The sequence below is a fragment of the Amblyomma mixtum genome, chromosome 2, assembly GCF_055824585.1.
Source record: "Amblyomma mixtum isolate Tamu chromosome 2, ASM5582458v1, whole genome shotgun sequence".
Lineage (NCBI taxonomy): Eukaryota > Metazoa > Arthropoda > Arachnida > Ixodida > Ixodidae > Amblyomma > Amblyomma mixtum.
The window spans coordinates 149,629,389-149,649,382 of NC_143013.1; positions in this window are offsets into that span (position 1 = coordinate 149,629,389).

A 19,994-nucleotide genomic window follows, 5' to 3' on the forward strand; every position below is an offset into this window, starting at 1 on the left:
ATCACCGTCACAGCTTCAGCAGCAGACGTGCTAGCCGTGGTCGTAAGTGTCGCATATTGGTGCGACGTTGCCAGGCTGCTTGGTGGTGTCGATAAAGGTAGAGAAGTCGAATTGTCCCCCAAAAATACAGTTCCCGCGGTTACGTTTGGCGATTCTAAAGGAGGCATTGCCGTCTCTGCTTCAGCGGACTTATTTGTCACACCTTCTGCAAAAAGTGCGCTACTTGGCTGGCGAGTCGTGGGCATGAATTTCTCATATGTGTCAGATGTTGTCTGGGCAGTGGGTGGTGTCACCGAAGCTGCAGTAGTAAAATTTTCATTCATAACTTCAGTTGGTGTAGTCATGTTCGGCGATTCTGAAGGAAAAGATGTGTTGAATTCGGTAAGGTTCTCACCTTCATTTTCAGCAGCAGATCTGTTAGATGGTAGAGGGGTCACGATGATAGCAGTCACATTTTCATGCGATGTTATCGGCGTGCTAGGTAGTGTAGACAAATTCTGAAGAACCAAATTTTCTTTAAGTTCATCAGTTGTCTTAGTAATGTTCCGCAGTACTGGAGTGACTAATACTTCTGAAGGAGCATGTTTAACCGTCATAGTTTCAGCACCAGGTGTTTTGTTCAAGGTGGTTTCTGCGAACAGTACTGGTTCTGATGTGCTGACGCTGAGACGTATATCATTCACGTTCAAATTAGGATACAGATGTGTGGTCATGTTCATTGGAATCGGCAAAGCTGCAGTGTTATGCAGAGAGCTTTTTTGCGTTGTAACACCGGTGGTTGGATAAGCTAAGGGTAATTGGGTGGTGATCTCCACTTTTTCAAACAAGCGGGTTTTGTTTGTTGTTGCAGCGTCTGTGCCATGCAGAAGAGCCTCACTTGTATTTGGTAAAGGAGTCATGATTTCAACCGTCGCATCCGGAAGTGAAGACGCTGGAGAGTCAGTTGCAGTTGTTGCAGTTGCTGTAGTAGAAGTTTTCACAGCAGCGGTCCCAGGCTCCCCAATTTTCAGACTTTCTGAACCAGTTGTTGGAATTTCGAGAAGGGGTTCTTCAGTCGGAATTTCAGTAACAGGTATCAAGACCGAGGTTGTATTAGTTCGTGATTGTTGTGAAGTGCTTTCAGTGACAGATCCCACTGTGACGGTCATGCCAGAGGGCGTAACTTCAGTAGTGTTCACTGAAGCATCTGCGCCAACAGGGACTGGCTTTAAAAAGAGAATTTCTTGCAGAGACGCCGTCGTAGGTTCCTCATTTGCAGTCATGTTTATGTAGGAAGCTGCTGTTTCGGTCACTACCGGGAAACCCGAACTCTCTCCCATTAATTGAACTGAACTACCGATAGCTGGTGTTTCAGGTGTTGTAGCATTGGTATCAATAATATTCACGCTCGAAACCGGGTGGTCGGTTTGCGGTGCAGCAAGTTCAGTTGTTGGAGTGGGTGGTGATATTAAACTTTCTTCACTAGAAGCTGCATTGAAAGGTGCCGAGGAATTTTGGTTGTCAGTATGCGAAGTACTTTCTACGAGCACAAGTGGTGCTTTAGTGCCTATTGTGTTTGTGGTATCCGATGTTTCAATTTCTTCGGTGCCGTTGGATTCACGTATATATGGTTTGGCCGACGTGGCAGGTGTGGTGGTGTAGATAACGGTTTCGATTTCTTCGTGTTGTTGAGTACCAAAAAAGTAACCAGCGGTTACGCTTACGTCTGCACTGTAGGCTGCAGTCGTTGCTACTGTGGTAGGTTTAGATGAATGAGTGAATTGAGTGTTGTTTGCTTCGGCCCAATTTTGTGATACGCTGGAGGACATTGATGACTCTGGACCTGAAAAAACAGGTGGTCTGAGATCTTGGGCATTCAAGCCAATTTCGGGATATGAAGCTGTCGTAACCTGTTCAGAATATCCGCTGCCTTCTGCTGGAACGAGGGCTGTGACATTCGTGATGTTCGCAACATCGCTGCTTGTAGTCGTTAAAACTGTGATTGGATTTTCTGTTCTATTTGTTTCCCACTGAGCTTCATTTATATTTGTGCTTGACGTTGCTGTTTCCCTGTTTGCGGCCTCCGTCCCTTGCCCCGTCGCTGGCAGTGTGCTGTATTTCATACTACCGGCTGCGGTGGTTACCGGTAGCACGGTGGTGCTACCACTGGTCTCTGAATAAGTAGGCGGTGAAGCTGAGGTAGAGGTGTTGTAGTTTGGCATCTGCGTTTGCTGGCCCTTGTCACTGAAATTGTAGCCAGGCCCTGGAACAATTTGGAGACAATATTATAAATACAAATGCTGCCGATGCTATGAAAAGAAAATAAAAAAGTCATTTGACTAAAACTGCTCCGGCAATCTGTGCTTACAAAACCTAGTTCGGTTTGCTTTCCTGTCCCGTAAGCGTACAACTTTACCATATAGTCATGCTGCTCTCAGGAAAGGAACTTCTTTTGAGAATTACAGCGGGAGGAAAGATGGCTTTTCCTTCTTGCAAACTAATAAAGTCCGAAAAGCAGGCAACATTGTGTTTGCTGCATACCACCAGGTAGAAATTAGACGTATTCAGACATATCACATATGAAATATATTCTTAGCAAAATAATGTTCGGCTTTAAAGTGCACATTTTATTTGCTTTTTGCAGCAAAGTACATAAATCAACGTTGCTGAGATACTCATGCAGGTGCAGGCATGTAATACTCGTACATGATGCCAACCGTTACAATTCCGACATGATCAAATTCATGTTATCCCTATGACCATATCGGATTTGTATTATTCTAAAGATAGAAATTATGTTTAGCATGTGATTTAAACAGACACTAGCGCAATGCAGTACCGACCTTGAAAAAAAAGAAACAGAACTTTTATCAGAGGCCATTAGCATTTAGCGCTAATACACTCTGTATAAAAAGCAATAAACCAATAAATTAAACTCACAGATCCCAAAGTCCGCTTTTGCGGCTACGACTGCAAAAAAATTAATCAACAAACAGAGGAAGCAAGGGAAGTAACGGAACGTAACTAGTTGACGATAGTGTTCGGATCCTCCGCGCAGCAGGTTTCGAAGATTTTGGTTAAAAGAAGCCTCCGCTATTACGAAATCTGACTCTCTTACCCAATCAGAAATGTGTTAATCAAGGTCACCGTCCTGAATTGCATGTTTATGCACAGTACTGTTCACAGCCAGCGGCTTTCCATCGAGGATTTGTAAAAAAAGCTTAATGAAGACAAGTATACAAGCAGAACATCCGCTTTCTATTCTTCACGGCGTATCTGCGCTCGTCTCTCCAAGCGAAAGCTTTACTACGGGACCTCGGACTTCAATCGAGGACCGTGCAAATTTGACCTTCAAATGAGTTAGAGGTCACACTAAGACAAAGAAATTGAATCGATATTCATAACTAGGATGCTATCCCGCGGCTGTGTGAACAGATTTCCTTTAAGGGCTGCTCAGCAAGACCACTAGGCTATCGCCGCAGCCATCACGACTCGTGTTGAACTGGACCGCACAGTTGCGCTGTGCATTGAAGAGCGTCGTCTTCCAACTTCAAATTCCATCTGCTCTGTCCCGTGGCATTGCCTGCTCACCGTCGTCTTCTACGCAGCACAAATCCGTGCTTTTGATCCGATTCGAATGTAGTAAACATTGCCTGTAGTTCTTTAGCTAACTTGCACCTCGAAGTAATCATTTTCGAAGAAATATTTGAAATGAAAAAATAATCACAGTATAAAACTTGAGTGGTTTGCGTGCACAGGTATTGTTGCACTGCTTATAAGAGAGCACGAAAATTTTTTGTTTGCTATAGTTAATCAATTTTAACTTCTTGCTTAACGGAATTTCTTACCCACGTCACGTGCCTACATATCGCTAACATTATGTCTCCGATGTCTGCGCAGCTGGCTGTCATGATTAGTAGCGATTACTATCTTAAATAACCAAATAGATGAAGGGTAATATACGTGCGAGCTAAGATGAAAAGCTACTGATGATGCAGCAGATAAACAAAACAGCAAACGATAAAAATATAAAATTGAACTTCTGTACAGCCTTGTTTCAAAGAAAAGTGGTAACGTATTCACAGCAACTGAGAAGCCGAAAAAAAATTTTCCATCCCTCCTGCTGTGCAGCGTAGCCGTTCTGTTCTTTTTTTTTTTCTTTTATACGAATTTTAATCAGGAGGAACGTTTGAATCGCACGATTTACGTAGCTTTTTTAGTAAGCATTCTGGATACCCGCGTACGCTCGACAACTGCATCGCTTTGCATATATTCTGCCATACATTCACGGTTAATTAATAATTATTATGATTACAACAGATTTTTAGAAGCCTCGTTAGTAAAGCATTTGGGCTCGACACACATTCAGCAAATATTTTTCGAGCAGCAAGCTCACTATGGTTCCGCTTTTTGAACGGCGAGGAAACGAAACCTCACCTATCTTCTAATATTCCCATATACACGCGATCATCGGTTCCATATAAACTCGGTCGCCGCAAAATAACCATCTCAACTAAGAAATCAAGAGATTCATTTTCTTTGGATTGCATACTTTTTCTATTTGTTCTTCTTTGGAATGCAAGCCATGCATTGGCACGAGCTATTCTTAAAGAATAGCTCTGTACACTGTCGGTCAAGAAACTTTTACTTATTTTGGACATGCAGCCAATCGGCAACGATCTCATTTCACGGAACGTGTTATGTATGAAAAAAAAACAACAACAAATAGCTGTGGCTAAAGTATATGAACCTTCTCTGAGGAAACTTCCAGTTTAGAAAAAGCCCGAAGTGACGCAGAGCATTTACGTAATATGTTTGTTTTCTCACTAGAGTGCAATAACTCTGGGATAAACTGTCATGGCTGTAGATAAAAGGCCAAGCTCGCGGAACTGCCGCTGCGCATATGCCGGAAATGCGAAAAAAATTTTGTGTTTGAAACCTACTCTGAGTAGACTGTGTCATGTTGCGAAGCCACGGCGCATCTCGCGGAATATTACCGCAGTTTCTTTGTGCTTCAGAGCCATTGTAACCACCAGTAAAGATCTTCAGGCATATTCCCTGGCTGCAGAACCCCATCGTCGCAAACGCTTGTCCGATTCTGGAGAAGTACTAAAAAAAGCAAGAAAGAAGAGCAATAATAGGCAAGCTTTCTTGAGGTACGTTCTTTATTTCTTCAGAGTTTCAATTAAGCTACAAAATAATACGCAATACACTTCAGCATACTTCCTAATAGCGACCCTTCAATTTAGTGTAAAACAGTTTCATGGAAATTTTAAAAGAAATCTTTGACATTTCCAAAAATCGGGCTAGCCCTAATTTAACCCGATAATGTGTACTCGAGAAAAGCTTGTTTTGCAAAGCAGTAAAGTGGAGGTGCCCCACCAGAGCTAATTAATGTGTTTTACGCATGTAGAACGGTGCACTAACGGTTTGCACTAAAATGGCTCGCTCTGTTGGTATCCTAAATAAATTTCGCACAATACTGCCTCGAAAATTCAAACTACAAATTTATTTCTCTCTAGTCTTTTCGCATGTACAATATTGTTTGTTGATCTGGGGAACGACTACCTCAACCAATCTTGTGAAAGTACTTTACAAAAAAGAGCTGTACGAGCGATTGATAATTTACATTTCAGTGAGAGCACGGGTCCTTCCTTCCTCAACCATAGACTGCTAACCATAACGGCGGCTTACCACAAGAAGCTTGCTGATTATATCAGAAACCTTATGAAAGGAAACTGGCAGACTTTCGAGAGCACATATTTAATTGCCCAAACAGCATACAGTCTTAGGCACCCTCAATACCATGCATCAAAATCCCGTACAAACTATGGGTTCCAAAAACTAACTCACATAATTCCTCATACATTAAACACCTACCCACATTTAACAGAATTGTCACTACAAAATATGTCCAAGGTCAGATTTAGGAAAACTGTTCATGAATATTTTTGTTATAGCTAGTTGTGGTGTGTTTTTACCTAATCAGTTGTTGTCTTTGTTATGTTTTGATCTTAGTTTTGTTGTGCTTAGCTGTATGCATGCCTGATCTCTGTTTCGCTGTCAATATATCCGCTGTTCTTCTAGTTTCTGTTACTTATGGAAATTTTGTACCATTGCCAAGTTACCACTTTGTTTTTTGTTTTTTTTACATGGGGAGGGCAGGCCTCTGTCAGGCGCTACTAGGCGCCTTTAGCTTGCTCTTTCTTGTTTGCAGTCTCTGTACTGGCCAAACAAAACCAATAAATGAAATGAAATGAAGTGTTCTCAATTAATGGGTTTTTATTTTTTAACCTAATGTCACTTGTTAGTCATAGCTGAACCTGCAGTGCAGACGAATTTGAAATGTATGTATTGGAAGCAAGAAGACCAGATAGGGATACCGTCCGGGAGCCGTGATGCGAAACTTTCTAGGAGTGCTACCACCGCTAACATTGTCCCTCTCTGAGCCAGCCATAAATGCGAAAGAGAAAAGAATTGGAATAACGGAACGTTCTTCGAGACTCTAATATGTAAAATGGTTGCTTTGATGTTTAATTAGGGTTTTAGATGCGTGCCAAAAAACCAGGAAACCATAGGAGAGATGCGAAGGCGCTGCGCTGCACATAAGGACACTAAGTTGCGCTGCGAAAGGACATGTGTAGCGGAAAAGCAATGTATGATTTGTATAGAAGTTTCTTGACGCAATAATTGATTCAAGTAGTGTTTCAATACATCGTTCTGAACCGAGTGGTCATAGCTAATTTTGAGTGCTAAAAAAAACAAACCGCGTAAGCTCGATTTATGAAAATTTTTGCTTAAAATCCAAATTTCCCCCTTCATTGAACTTTAATTACTGCACCCTATTTTACCCTCTCCCCCACCCATTGCAAATATGAAAAAAAAACAAAAATTGAAAACGGCAGACGTGTGTTTTAATTTTTACTGGAAGGCTGTGCTCCTGAAAGAAAAAAACATTGCCGCGATAATGATGCGTAGATAAAGATCTCAGCATCAGAGCGTTAGTAAAATATGGGCTGCCGTTAGAGACAGCGAAAACTAAGCGGACATCAAGTTTCTATCCTTGGAAGTATGGTATAAAAATTTAACCGTTAAGAACACTAGCAACAAAACAGAATATCTGCTTTGTAGGACGTGTACGTTAAAACTATGTGCTGTTGACCCAGTTAGGTAGGCAGGCTCAGTGGCGAGCTCGCGAACCGATTTTTTATTCTTGCACCAGTGACCATTAAACAAAACGTTGCTTGACGGCGGTGTTAGCGACTGCAACTTACTTAAATATCGATAAATTGGAAATTTCATTCTTTTCAAGGCTTGGTTCTCGTAGCAGACTACAACCCAGGAAATGCCCCTCACCATCTGTAACCCGTTGAGTGCCTTCACATGCCGATGTTGCTGCGACTTCTGCTGTTGCTTTCTCTCCTTCCCATCCGCAGCCAGTCCAGCAGATTCTTGCCTTCTTATCCCCGAGACCCGCTACGTGTCCTTCTGTTTGGTTCCCGCCTTCTCGTCGTCAGATATGTTACTAATGTGGAATTCCTGGCCATGTTGTGCGTGTTTGTCTTCAGCATCAATGCTACGAGGGTGACTGGTATGGTTACTTCCGCTACGACGCCCCGTACTCGCCGTCTGCTTAGCGCCCGACGTTTGCTGCCGCTAATACGCGTCGCTCCTGGTATAGTGACTGCCGCCAGGACGACACATACTTGCTCTATGATTACCGCCGCCGTTTGACGCCAATGCACCCCCTCGCTCCTCTTTCGGTCCGCCTCCTGCGACCGCTCGTGGAACGTCCGGTCATCACATCGCCGTTGCTACTTAGCCTTCCGCCGCTCCTCATCGCCTTTTAGTCCATTCTCTTAGGCCACTCGCCACACAAAAAAAACAAATTGTGCAGTTCCGGAGGTCGAACTGCACCGCCCGCCGACCGTTCAATTCCTCCAATCCTCCAGTTTCTCCTCGATAATGACGGAACTATTGAAGGAGCTTTGATTGATGCAAGCGCTGCTATTTCCGTCATTAGTTCTGCTCTGTGTTCTCATCTTGGTCTTTGCGGTTCTTCTCTTCGCGCTGCTAATGAAGAATCGATGCATCCTCCCGGACTGTGTACAGCACGGGTCACTATCAACGGCATCCTACACCACATCGAGTTCGCTGTGCTTCCCTCCTGTGCTCATCTTCTCATCTTCGGCTGGAATTTCCTTCGCTCTGCCCAAGCTATTTTTACTTCTTGCCTTCCTGCTCTCAAAATTACTGAGTCCACCCTTCTGACGCTCCTGTCCTGCCTCCGCATCACTTTGTTATCCTCATATACTTTATCCCGGACTCGAAGATGTCCTCTCAGCTGCTACAGCCCATGTGAACGCTTGGAACGTTTTCTTCGCACCAAGCCGCCCATTTCGCTCAAGTGTTTTTCTCGTCGCGTCCCTGTTTCGCTTCACCAGAGGGTCTTCACTTCTCACTGCCTTCAAAAATAACTCGGAGCCCGCTCTTCTGCGCGAAGGCAAGGCAATCGCTTCTGTCACTACTGCTCAATCTGTCACCGTTCTTTCCTCTTCCCCATCAAGCTCGCTACTTCTACCGATGCTTCTTGTCCTGCACCTTTTGCAGTGGCAATCAGCAGCGATCTCATGCCGGCTCGCTTAAAAACAATTGCTTGGCGTCTTCACCAAGCATGCTGCTTGGTCCTTCAATACCCAGTCAACAGCATTGTTCGCAGTTGCCTCTATCGTGCGTCCTCTGGTGAGCGCAAAATTGTTCAAGAAAATATAGCCGACATGTTCAAATACCACATCATGCAACTTTCTTCTAGTTCTGTGTCTTCACCGGCTGTGTTGGTTCATGAAACGATTGGGTCAGTATGCTTTTGTGTAGATAACCGTGCCATCAGTAAGATCAATCGAAAGGATACTTATCCACTGCTTCGTATTGACGACACCCTCGACTGTTTGCAAGGCGCTCAATTTTTCTCTAGAGTCGACCTAAGATCAGGATACTCATGTATGAGGGCGACAAAGAAAAAACAGCTTTCGCCACACCCGTTCGCTTATTCGAGTTCAACATTATGCCATTCCGCGTGCACAATGCTACAGCCATGTTCGAACGCATGATTGACACCGTTTCCCGTGGCTTGAAATGGAAACTTAGAAACGACAAAGTCATTTTCCGCTATAGTTTTTCGGAGCACCTTGCTCACGCCGATGAAGTTTTAAGTGCACATTCCGAGGCCGGCATTCAGTTGAACATGAAGAAATGTTGCTTTGCTTCTATGTCTATAAAGATCCTCGGCCGCGACATCAGTAAGAAGACCGTGACCCTGAGACTGTTGTTGCCATTCTACACTTTCTCCGCCCAACGAGCGTTCCAGACCTGCGCAGTTTTCTGGGACTCGCGTCATACTTCCGTCACTTCATCCGCCGTTTCATCTGCATCCCGACCCCTCTGCATCAACATCATGACGCCAGTACGCCTTTCGTTTGTCCTGAAGCCTGCGAGACACCCTTTACGACCTTAAAGCGGATTCTCTCATCTGATCCAATACTGGCTCGCTTCGCTGACAACACCCCAACAATTTTACACAAGAACGCCAGTGGACACGGTATTGGCGCCGTTCTTTTGCAGCGCCAGCGCTCGTCGAACCAGCAAATGATTGCCTGCGGAAGTTGTATCAAGACGGGAACAGAAGAGAATTACACGTTCAGTGAGCAGACGTGCCTCGCTCTTCTCTGGGCCATTCAGAAATTTCGCCCCTATTTGTACGGCCGCCAGTCAACTGAGGTCGCTGACCATCATGTCCTGTGCTGGTTGTAGTCACTGAAGACTTTGTCTGGGCGTCTTGGACGCTGTATTCTCCGCCTGCAGTAATTTGACTTTACTGTCATCTGCAAGCAGGGAAAAACAACACAAGGACGCCGATGCGCTTTCTCGTTGGCTTCACGCCTCACTGCCACCTCCCTGCGTGACTACCGCTTCTCCGTACCTCCATTCTGCTCATCCAACGGCTATCTCCACCTGGACAGCAGGACGCAATAATTTAATGCCCGCTCAGCGGGCCGACCCTTACTGACGGACTGTCATGGATCATCTCAGTGGTGCGTCGCGGCCCTCCAATCCCCGTCTACGTCGCCAACTCAATTGTTTCAAGCAGGTCGACGAGATCCGTCTTTGGTGCATTTATAGCACCCTCGGTCATTCCTGGGAACCTGTCATACCCATTTGCCTTTGCCATTATGAACGCATGGCCGGCTACTTATGCTTCCAGAAAACTTGTGACCGAATAAAGCACCGTTTCTTTCCGTCTGCCCTCTCAACCTCTGTCGGAAAATATTGTAGTGATCCATGCGGTAAGCAGTGGTGAAATTCCGAAGACAAGCAAGTATCGCCAGCACGCACGACAGAACATCCTGGGGCCTTGGCCTCAGCCGGACGCTGCTGTCGCCGCTCTCTCCTCGCCGGCAGACTTCTAATATATGCGGCCGCAGTCGCCTTCTAGGCGACCTCCACGTTGTGGTGACACGACGAGCCGCACCTTCTCTTTCAGCAGCGTTCATGGATGGCAGGATGGCAGGAATCAGGCTTTACCCAAGGCCTCCGGCATTTCGGCTACGAGGGGTCGGCGGGAGGTTCGCTCAATTCGGGGCTTTACTGCACCTGAACGGCATCACCATGCCGCCTTTCAAACCCTCAGTCCTCTGCGATATCCTCCCGCCTTACCTGCCGCGTCGACTCGCGTGCCCTGCCTCGGGCTTCCGGCCAAACGATGGCAGCCAAATGATAACCGGCCTCTACGCGGCCGTCTTGGAGGACTTGGGCGCCTGCTACGTCTCGCTGGCGCTCTACGACGCTGCAGACCCGCTTTCGCCGCTGTCAGGACCTGGCCCCGCAGCAGCCTCATTCTCTCCCACGCAGCCTCCGTCAGAACACTGCCCACCTTGGCACCACCTGGCCACCACCCCACCACTCGTGCCCACTGTCTGCGACATGGCTGTCCCTCTCCACGACATAATGGGCAGGCTCAACCCGAGCTTTGCCGCACGTCCTGCTCTCACAACTGTTTTCCGGACCGCTCGGCGAAGACCAAGCCGGCTAGCCAAACTCCAGCCCCTCAAAAGGTCTGCAACGCATTTATGTCATTCTAAGCAAGGTGAGAAGCCGAAAACAATGAAAACAGTACCAAGCATTGCGGTTGTCCCCAGCCCTATTTCGCCTGAAAAGACCCTGAACCGGTGTTAGCGCCTGCCCTCAAGCCAAACCAGGCTGCTGATGTGGGCCCTTCTTACTTCACACTGGTGTTAGGTAGTAGGTAAAGTTCAGTGGTTAAAATCAGGGCAATGTTTCTTGAGGCTTGTAGGTGGTGTCCTCATTCCTGGGCTCCACTAGCTTCAGCTGTCAGACGAACCTGTTTTATGAGGGCTCCTCTGTCCTCGATACAAACGCTCGTCACCATCGCCTCCCAGCGCTCAAATGACGTGTACTGTTTCTGTAAGTGGTTTGGTTTCGCCGCGCAGCCCCACGAAATGTGGAAGAGTGTTGGACGCGCCTGGCGCCTTGGGCATGAGGTCAAGTTTGTGGAGATGAGGGAAGTGTTCGTTTGGATCCGACGCCGGGATATGGCTTCCTGGGTGTCTAATTTTTGTAGCGTGAGCTACACTGACCAAGGTTGAGCAGTTTTGCGTGGCTCCTGGAGAGCCGTGCTGCGCATTCGCGAGGGGTGAGTGACGTCACAGCTGTGCAGTTGGTGCGCCGAAGCTGAGAAGAAGAACAGGAGGGTGAGGAACGGCAGCCAGGCTACAGCCATGGAGAAGAAAAGCAAAGTCGCTGCTGAGCGGAAAAGTTGAATTCGCCGGATCCGGAAGTAGTCGCTTAGTAGTTAGCGGTTAACCGGAGGAAAAATGAACAGGCTAAGGCCAAGCGCGCAGCGGAGACGTCAGAGCAATGAGGGGAACGCTTAGCAAAGCGGCGTCGCCAGGGGGCTGAGCGGCGTGCCGGGGCCTCTCATCAGCAGCCTCAAGACGATGTCTAGACTCGCCGGTCGGCAGACTATACGGTGAAACTCAGTGAAAGTACCAGTGCGACTCGAGCCTTTCAGGCCGACATTGTGAACAGTCCGTTTGAGTATGTGTGCGACGTGTGTGAAAGACTATGGCACTTAAAAGACTAGACGCCGCGGAGATGCCAGAGCACCGAGAGGAACGCCCAGCAGCGCGGCGTCGCCGAGATGTGGAACCTCGCCCGCACCTCACGCTACGTATATCCCGGCATAGCAGAGCTAAGCCACCGCCAATTTTTTTTTGTGTGTGTGGAGGAGGGTATTTTCGGCGCTAGAACTGTAAGCGTTTGTTGTATGGGGGGGGGGGGAAATGGGGGTGAATTAAAATGCGCTGGATGGCCCCTTCTGTTAATTGCTGGTAGATAAAGCGTGCACCATTTCGTTTTCCTCTAGTCCTTCATGGCAAGCGGTCCGCGTAACCTGATGGAGTTTATTGAGGGGTTGGGTACTCATGAGTCGAGCGACGTTTATTGAGATGAGTCCTCGCAGCTAGTTTTGCAGGCAGGTTTGCTGTGAATCAGTGATCACATCAACGCTATGCCTTTGCGCCTTGCAGTGCCATATTACTACCTGCGGATCACATTCTCTGAACTCCAGGAAACAATCCAGTGGTATTGAAATCTTCAAAGGGCCTTACATCACTGGCTCGGCCCTCACCAAACGTAAGTTGGACGCAGACCACCGCAAAAAACCACAAGTCCACAGCTTATTCACGTTTCAACATTGGTGCAGATTCATCAGCCACCGCTTGAAAAGAGGACTAGGCTGACGGGGCCAGCGGACGTGCACCCGGTTGCTGTCACGGTGCCGAGGCCGCCAACGATTGCCTCGGCGCTAGTGGCAAGGCCGCCACTCATGTGGCCGCCTATCATGTTCAAGCCAATCAATCCGCCTCTTGCTGTGAGCGCTCCCCAGCACCCACCTGCCGTCCACCACAGCCATTCCGCCACCTTGAAACCTTGCGTTCCCACCTCCCCCCCCCCCCATTCACCGTAGCCGCCTTCCTGAGTACCGGGCCGCTCGGACCGGCCACAGTTGCGCGAACCTCGCTATCTACCTAGCTATCTCTGCGCCACCCCTCATGCACCAGCCGTCAGCTGCTGCACCACAACCACCGGCAACAGGTCCAGATAGCCAGCTGACCCAAAATCCTCACCTGCCACAACACGCCCATCGCAGCAGCGCCACAGCCAGAGTCGCCCGCCTGAGCTTCGCCTTCGGATCCCAGATGCCTTGCACGATTATTGTCAAGACTTGGCCGTCTATAGCTGATCTCAATACAAACTTTTTGATCGACTAGTGGTATAGAGGAGGGGACCCTGTGGCCACTCACGCAGTAGGCAGTGGCGAATTGCCAAAGACAACGAAGTGTCGTCGGCACGCGTGAGAGAACGCCCTGCTACCTTGGCCTCAGCCGAACGCTGTCGCCGCCGCTTCACCCCGATCTCCTCACTGCCAGCCCTCAAATAAATGTAGCCGCGGTCGATTTCTGGGTGGCCTCCATGATATATTGCATCTTGCATCCGTTGCCAACGCCGCGAGTGCGCTACGTCGCCTCCTGCGGGCCTTCCTCAGCCCCTCCGCTGTACTTTCTCCCGCTTCGAAGTCGCCGGAATTGACGACGACTGTCCCTTACCGTTAATTCAACCGGGCAACCGTTGGATCGTCACCGCCATCCACCAGTTAAACAGATGTGCTGAAAACTCCCCCGTTCCTTGCGGATCTGCTGCATAAATTGCCCATTTCTTTCTAAATGCCATGCTTCTGCGCCATGGAGCCCCTAGTGTCCTTATCAGTGATGCCTGCCAGTCATTCCTCTCCGACGTCTTTCCGAAGTTCGTCATGCTTACTCAAAGTTAAAACGAGCAAAAGCCGCGTCCACAAGGAGTAAACAGGACGTCGCTGGAAACACAACATAATTTTACTCGGTGAAATTTCTCACAACAGCTGGGTGTACATGCGCGCAAACATCGAAGCCTACTAAACATTACAGCAGAAAATCAACAACAAAAAAGGCATTTAATAATCCATGGCTTGTATCTTGCACGTTAAAACCTATGTACCTTTCTTGAAATGGAATTCTCTGAAGTATACCAGAACTAGCTGTCGTAGATGCATTCAGTGCATAACTTCTTGATTTTAAATGTTTCCAGGATTTCTCGCTCTGGCTGTGTTTTTCCGCGGCCGATGATTCTGGCATCATAAAAGAGGGGATTACATGTTACAATGGTTGCAATGTTAAGGCACATTAGGTGTGTTATCCTGTTGCAGTGAAGTATGATGCCTTAAGCGATCGTTAATACACTGGCCACTATGTTCAATATAGACATTTCCATATGACAAGTTGATGAGAATACAACATTGGTAGCACATTTTGTGAATATACTCTGGTGCTTGATATTCCCTTTCTGCTTTGTGCTCTTATTGGCTGAGAAACGTGCACACAGTGACGACAGTTTTTTCGACATTCTGCGATACTTTATGCATGTATGGCATTACAACCGGTCTTATTTCTTAACACATCGCATCTTCGTTGTGAGGCATAAGCTTTGACTTCTGCTTGCTAGATATTGAATCGGCAACGTATCCAGGGCCTGTTCAGGCTAACCACTGACCGCAAGCGTCATACTTGTCCTAGAAAACTGTTGTGCAGAACGTGGGGACAGCTTTCCTTGTAAGCATTTAAAATCAAGAAGTTAGGAACTGAACGCGTCAGTGAAAGGTCGGCTCGGTCTATTCCCAGAAAATTCCGCCTCACGAGCAGTACATAAGTTCTCACGTGCAAGATAGCAGGCCGGTACTTACAAATTTAGCCTTTGTTACTGTTTTAGAGCGCAGCTCTTTGGCGTCCGTTCCTGGGTTTCGCGTCGTCGTCGGCCTCGTAACCAGCTCCGCCCCCCTTTCATCCCCCCAGCGCTAGCAGCGACCGACTGATACCGCTGGATGCCGCTGACGCCGCTAGAGTGTCAAGATAACGTGACTGCATAGAACACCGTCGCCGCCATGCAGAAAGAGGAGGAAAGGGTCCCCCCCCCCCTGTCGGCCTCGTAACCAGCTCCGCCCCCCTTTCATCCCCCCAGCGCTAGCAGCGACCGACTGATACCGCTGGATGCCGCTGACGCCGCTAGAGAGTCAAGATATCGTGACTGCATAGAACACCGTCGCCGCCATGCAGAAAGAGGAGGAAAGGGTCCCCCCCCCCCTGTTCTTGTGTGGCGGATAGGGTGCTCTTCAGTTGCCGACGCGCCGGTTATTTCACGTAGGCCCCGGCACGTCGACGAATACGTGACCACCTTCCCACGGCTAGACCTGGTTCTTAGCGCTCATAGGTGTCATATTGTTTGTGTCGGCATCGGCGGCGTTGTCCCTGAAACCAACTCCGCAGCTGGGGTTGACTCACTATCGAAAAGGTGAAACAGCTTATTTGCTGCGCTCAAATTTCGCATTAGGAAGTAACGTAATCGTCGGTAATTTTTTTGTTGACATTCTGTGTAGGCTTTGTTGCTCGCGTGCATGTGCATCCTGTTGTGGTGATAAACTTCAGCAAGTAAAATTCAGTTGTCTTTCCAGCGTCGTCCTGTCTATCCTTCTTCTTGTGAACGCGTCCTTTTCTCCCCGTTTTTCAGGGATTATGCACCAGTTGGCTCATCAAGCTGGGATTTTTCCTGCTTCTTGAACTACCCACAAAACCACTTCCGCCTGTCACTCCTAGACCAATGCGATCACAGAAAGCTTTCATTGCACGATGTCAGATATGCTGTCCACGTATATCTAGCACAACCACACCAACTGGGACACCATTCTCATTTTCGTTACCTTTGCATACAACACTGCAGTGCAAAGAACCAGCCTTTCTCCGTTTCTTTCTCGCGCATGGCCACCTATTTACCTTTTCTTGAAGCACCTTTCTCCTCAGCCGCCACAACCTCTTCAGCCCTCTCACACGAAAAATTTACTTCACGTCTTGCCTTCTACCGTCCCATTTTCCGCCTGAATACTGACGCCTGCCAAGACTCCCGGAAACGCACCTATGACTTCAACAACCTTTCCGTGTCCTTTTTCTCCGGAAATACAGTTTTGCTGCGCACTGCGTACCACCGCCTTGTGCGAAAAATTTGCCAGATGATATATTGGTGCGTTCACAGTTCCCGATCGAACGTACCCTCTGAACTATCGCGTTCCCTCTGTGCATCCTGTTCATGAGCGTAGTTGCTGGGGTGGAGAGATCGTCGCTGTTTCACGCTTACATCCCTTTACCTGACGACCCACTTCGCTGTAACCTGCGCCTGGGCACATCGCTTTCGCCCCTGAGGGAGGAAAGTGTAAGCACAATGCATGACCTTCGTCTATTCAAATATACACATTCATCATCAGCGCTCATCGTCGTCTTCGGAGGAGTTGGCGCCATGGTCACGGGTGCGAATAAAGGTTGCTACGTCCTGTCACACTATTAAGGCGGAAGCCTTTAATGTCTCATCGTTGTAAGCAGCAGTTGTCGAAAGAGAATGTCACGCTTTTCAGTTGGTCGAAACGGTCGTGACGTCACAGTGCGCGAATTTCAAACGGGGCCAATTGTACTTTGGCTAGTATCGTATAGTGCTGCTCCAAGTAAGTGGGACTGAGCTTAGTTAATTGATTAATTGCCCAATTAACCTAATTAGCTTTACTAGTCAGGCCATATAAATAAATAAAACCAATTAAAAAATTGGTCGAGGTCAGGAATCGAACCCCGGTCTTCGGCGTGAGAGACGAGCATGCTATCCACTCCGCCATGCCAGCTTTTTTTTTTTATTTATTGCCTGACTTCACACACACAAATACACACATACAAATACACAAATACAAATACAGTACACAAATACACTTACAGAGCGCAATGAGCAATAATTAACAACACTATCCGCCCGGGGGTGCGTGGCTTCGTCATATTAAAACTCCTTAAGCGTCACCAAAGGCTCGACTCTTTCGAGCCACTCGGGAGCTTCAGGAGCAAGTTTCTGAACTTCAATATACTTATGCATGCACTCCCGAAAATAGATCCGTGCTGGCCGTGCATCAGGATCGCAATGATATCCTGCCATTCTGGAGCGCCAAATACAATGGAGGCCCATTAGCATAATGAGGTCGAATGGTGTCCCATCCTCACTCTCTACAGGCAAGTACCGGATACCATGAGCGTCGAGCGGAAATTCCTTTTTTAAAGTCCGTTGCAAGATGTCCCAAAAGTATACCCCCTCCCAACAGTGCAAAAAAACGCGGTCTATTGTTTCTGGTTGTTTACAAATTAAACAATGTGATCCCCAAGGTAGAAATAACTGCTTCCTTTCCAAGAATTCCTTTACTGGTAGTGTTCCGGTATGTAATTTAAAGAAAAAAGTTTTTGCACTTGGCGGCACCTGCATCGCCTTCACACGCTTAAGTACGTCGCGTCCCTGGCCTCCATTGTATAAGGCCCTGTACATAGGTTGTGGAAGAACTACATCGCACAAATCTTTATACAACTTTTTCCTGCTAACAGAAGATAAATATTCATACGAAAATCGAACCGACAGGAATCGAACACTCGCGACAACCTCTCTAAAGTAACCAAAAATACGTCCCGAGAAACTTTCGGTTGTGACAACAAAGTCCGGCAGTGCATTTCCGAGCCTTAATTGGCACACAGTGCGCAAAAACGGATCGCTTACATTTCTGCGGCAGATTGTAAGCAGATTTTGTTTTGTGCGCGATGTAAGCGATCCACTCCGCCATGCCAGCTCGATGGTTTGGAATGAACAAAGGCGCGTCTAGTGAATACGGTGTCTTCACTCACTCTCATCCTCCTCCATTCCCTTCCGGCGAGGTTTAGGTGTCCACCGACAAATGAGAGACAGATACATTTCCTTTCCTCAAAAACCAATTTACCGACGAGCGAGGCGTAGAACCGAATGGGCGATGGCGTTCTATGGACTCCTTGGCAGCGTTGCAAGACGCTGTCGCGTTCCACTCTTAGGGGCGAAGCTTAACATCTTAACCACACATCAGTGACCACACTTTAGGTCAAAAAAGTGCCCCCCTGAATTTTGTGAGACAGTTACTGCGTAATTTCCTTTCCTCAAATACAATTTTCATTTTCTTCATTACGGCTCCTCTTTATCTATCTTCTTTCACTCCCACTTCCTCCCTTCCTCTACGGTGCGGTTCAGGTGTCCACCGAGATGACGGAGAATTACTGCGCCATTTCCTTTCCTCAAAAAGCGTTGCGTTCAAAGGGCAAGGCATCGCACCGAACTGCTGGTGGCGTTCCGTGGATTCCCTGGAAGCGCTACAACGCGCTGTCGCGTTCCACTCCTAAAGGCGAAGCTTAAGCGTCATTAATTAGCAGTTACTTAATATTCAGGCATTAATCAGTAATTAACCATTGAATAGTGATTTGTCATCACTTAGTAATTAGTACTCAATTATATGTGACGCCACCAGTGCTACAGAAACAGCGAAGGTGGTGCGGAAAACGCTTCCGCCTCTACCCACTTTAGACAAAGTGCCCCCTGAATTTTTTTTCCTTCCCATGCAGTTTTCCATACCGCGCACGAACACGCACACGCGCACACACACACACACACACACACACACACACACACACACACACACACACACACACACACACACACACACGCGCGCGCGCGCGCGCACACACACATACACACACACACGCGCACGCACACACACGCGCACGCACACACACGCGCACGCGCGCACAGGCGCGCGCACGCACACGCACACACACACACACACACGCAGGCGCGCACAGGCGCGCGCACACACATAAACACACACACGCAGGCGCGCACACACACACACACACACACACGCACGCACGCTCACACGCTCGCACACAAACACACACATTCTTCGGGCTCACCTCCATTTCCTTCTCCACCTCTTCATGATTTGCATCTCCCTGCCTCCCATCACAAGCGAATTATTTGTCGTTGTGAAGTTTTTGGGGGATTTCACAGCGATTACAGCCAGACGTCTTGTTCGTTAGAAACGCGCATGACATGCGCACTTGCCCTTTTAGGGAAGCGCGCATATTTTGTACATGAGTATATTCGGGTTACCTTTTACCAAGCATTTCCTCTTCTGTTGAGAGTGAATTGTTCAAATTTACCCAACGTACAGCTTCTTCTATAGCATTTAGAGAAGTTTGCCTACCACACTTTTGTCTTTTAAATGAGTAATTACTTATTACCATGCACCCGATCGTAGCCTAATGGCTACAAAGGAAAGCTTTAGAGCTTTCACAGAAACTTCGTACGTGAAGAAAAATTCGTCCCGGTCCGGCGTATGGAGCCGAAGCCACTACCTGACCGGGAAGTCGATCTACCAACTGAGCTAACCAGATCAGCTCTTCCGGCTCGTGCCGATTAGCTCAGCTGGTAGAGCGACTCAACTGAAACTGTTATGAACGCAGGTTGAAAGTGAAATGAAAATTTTGCGGATAATATATTGAAACATCTCTCTTGTACTTGACTTCTTGCCGAATTGTTATCATTGTTTTGTGCATTCAGAACTACAGAACTTTTTGCAGCTGCCTCTTTAGCTGCAACGGGGTGACAGTATCCAGCACGTTTTTCCGGGGGGGGGGGGGGGGAGGGGGGGAGCAAACGTTTAGGGGAGTCAGACAAGGTAAAGTAGATGTGTAATAAGGGACCAATTACTCACCGACATCCACCCGAGCGCAGCCATACGGCTACAAAGGAAAGCTGTATTGCTGAGAAAGTTGTACAGCTTTCCTTTGTAGCCGTATGGCTGCGCTCGAATGGATGTCAATGAGTAATTACTCCCTTATTACAAGTCTACTCCACGTTAGGGGATTCCCCTAAACATTTGACTAACACTGGTCCCACTCGAGTTATTGATCTATTCTCTCTCACCCTACCATAAGCTTGCCGTCTCGGTTAGCTTAGTTGGTAAAGCGAGTACT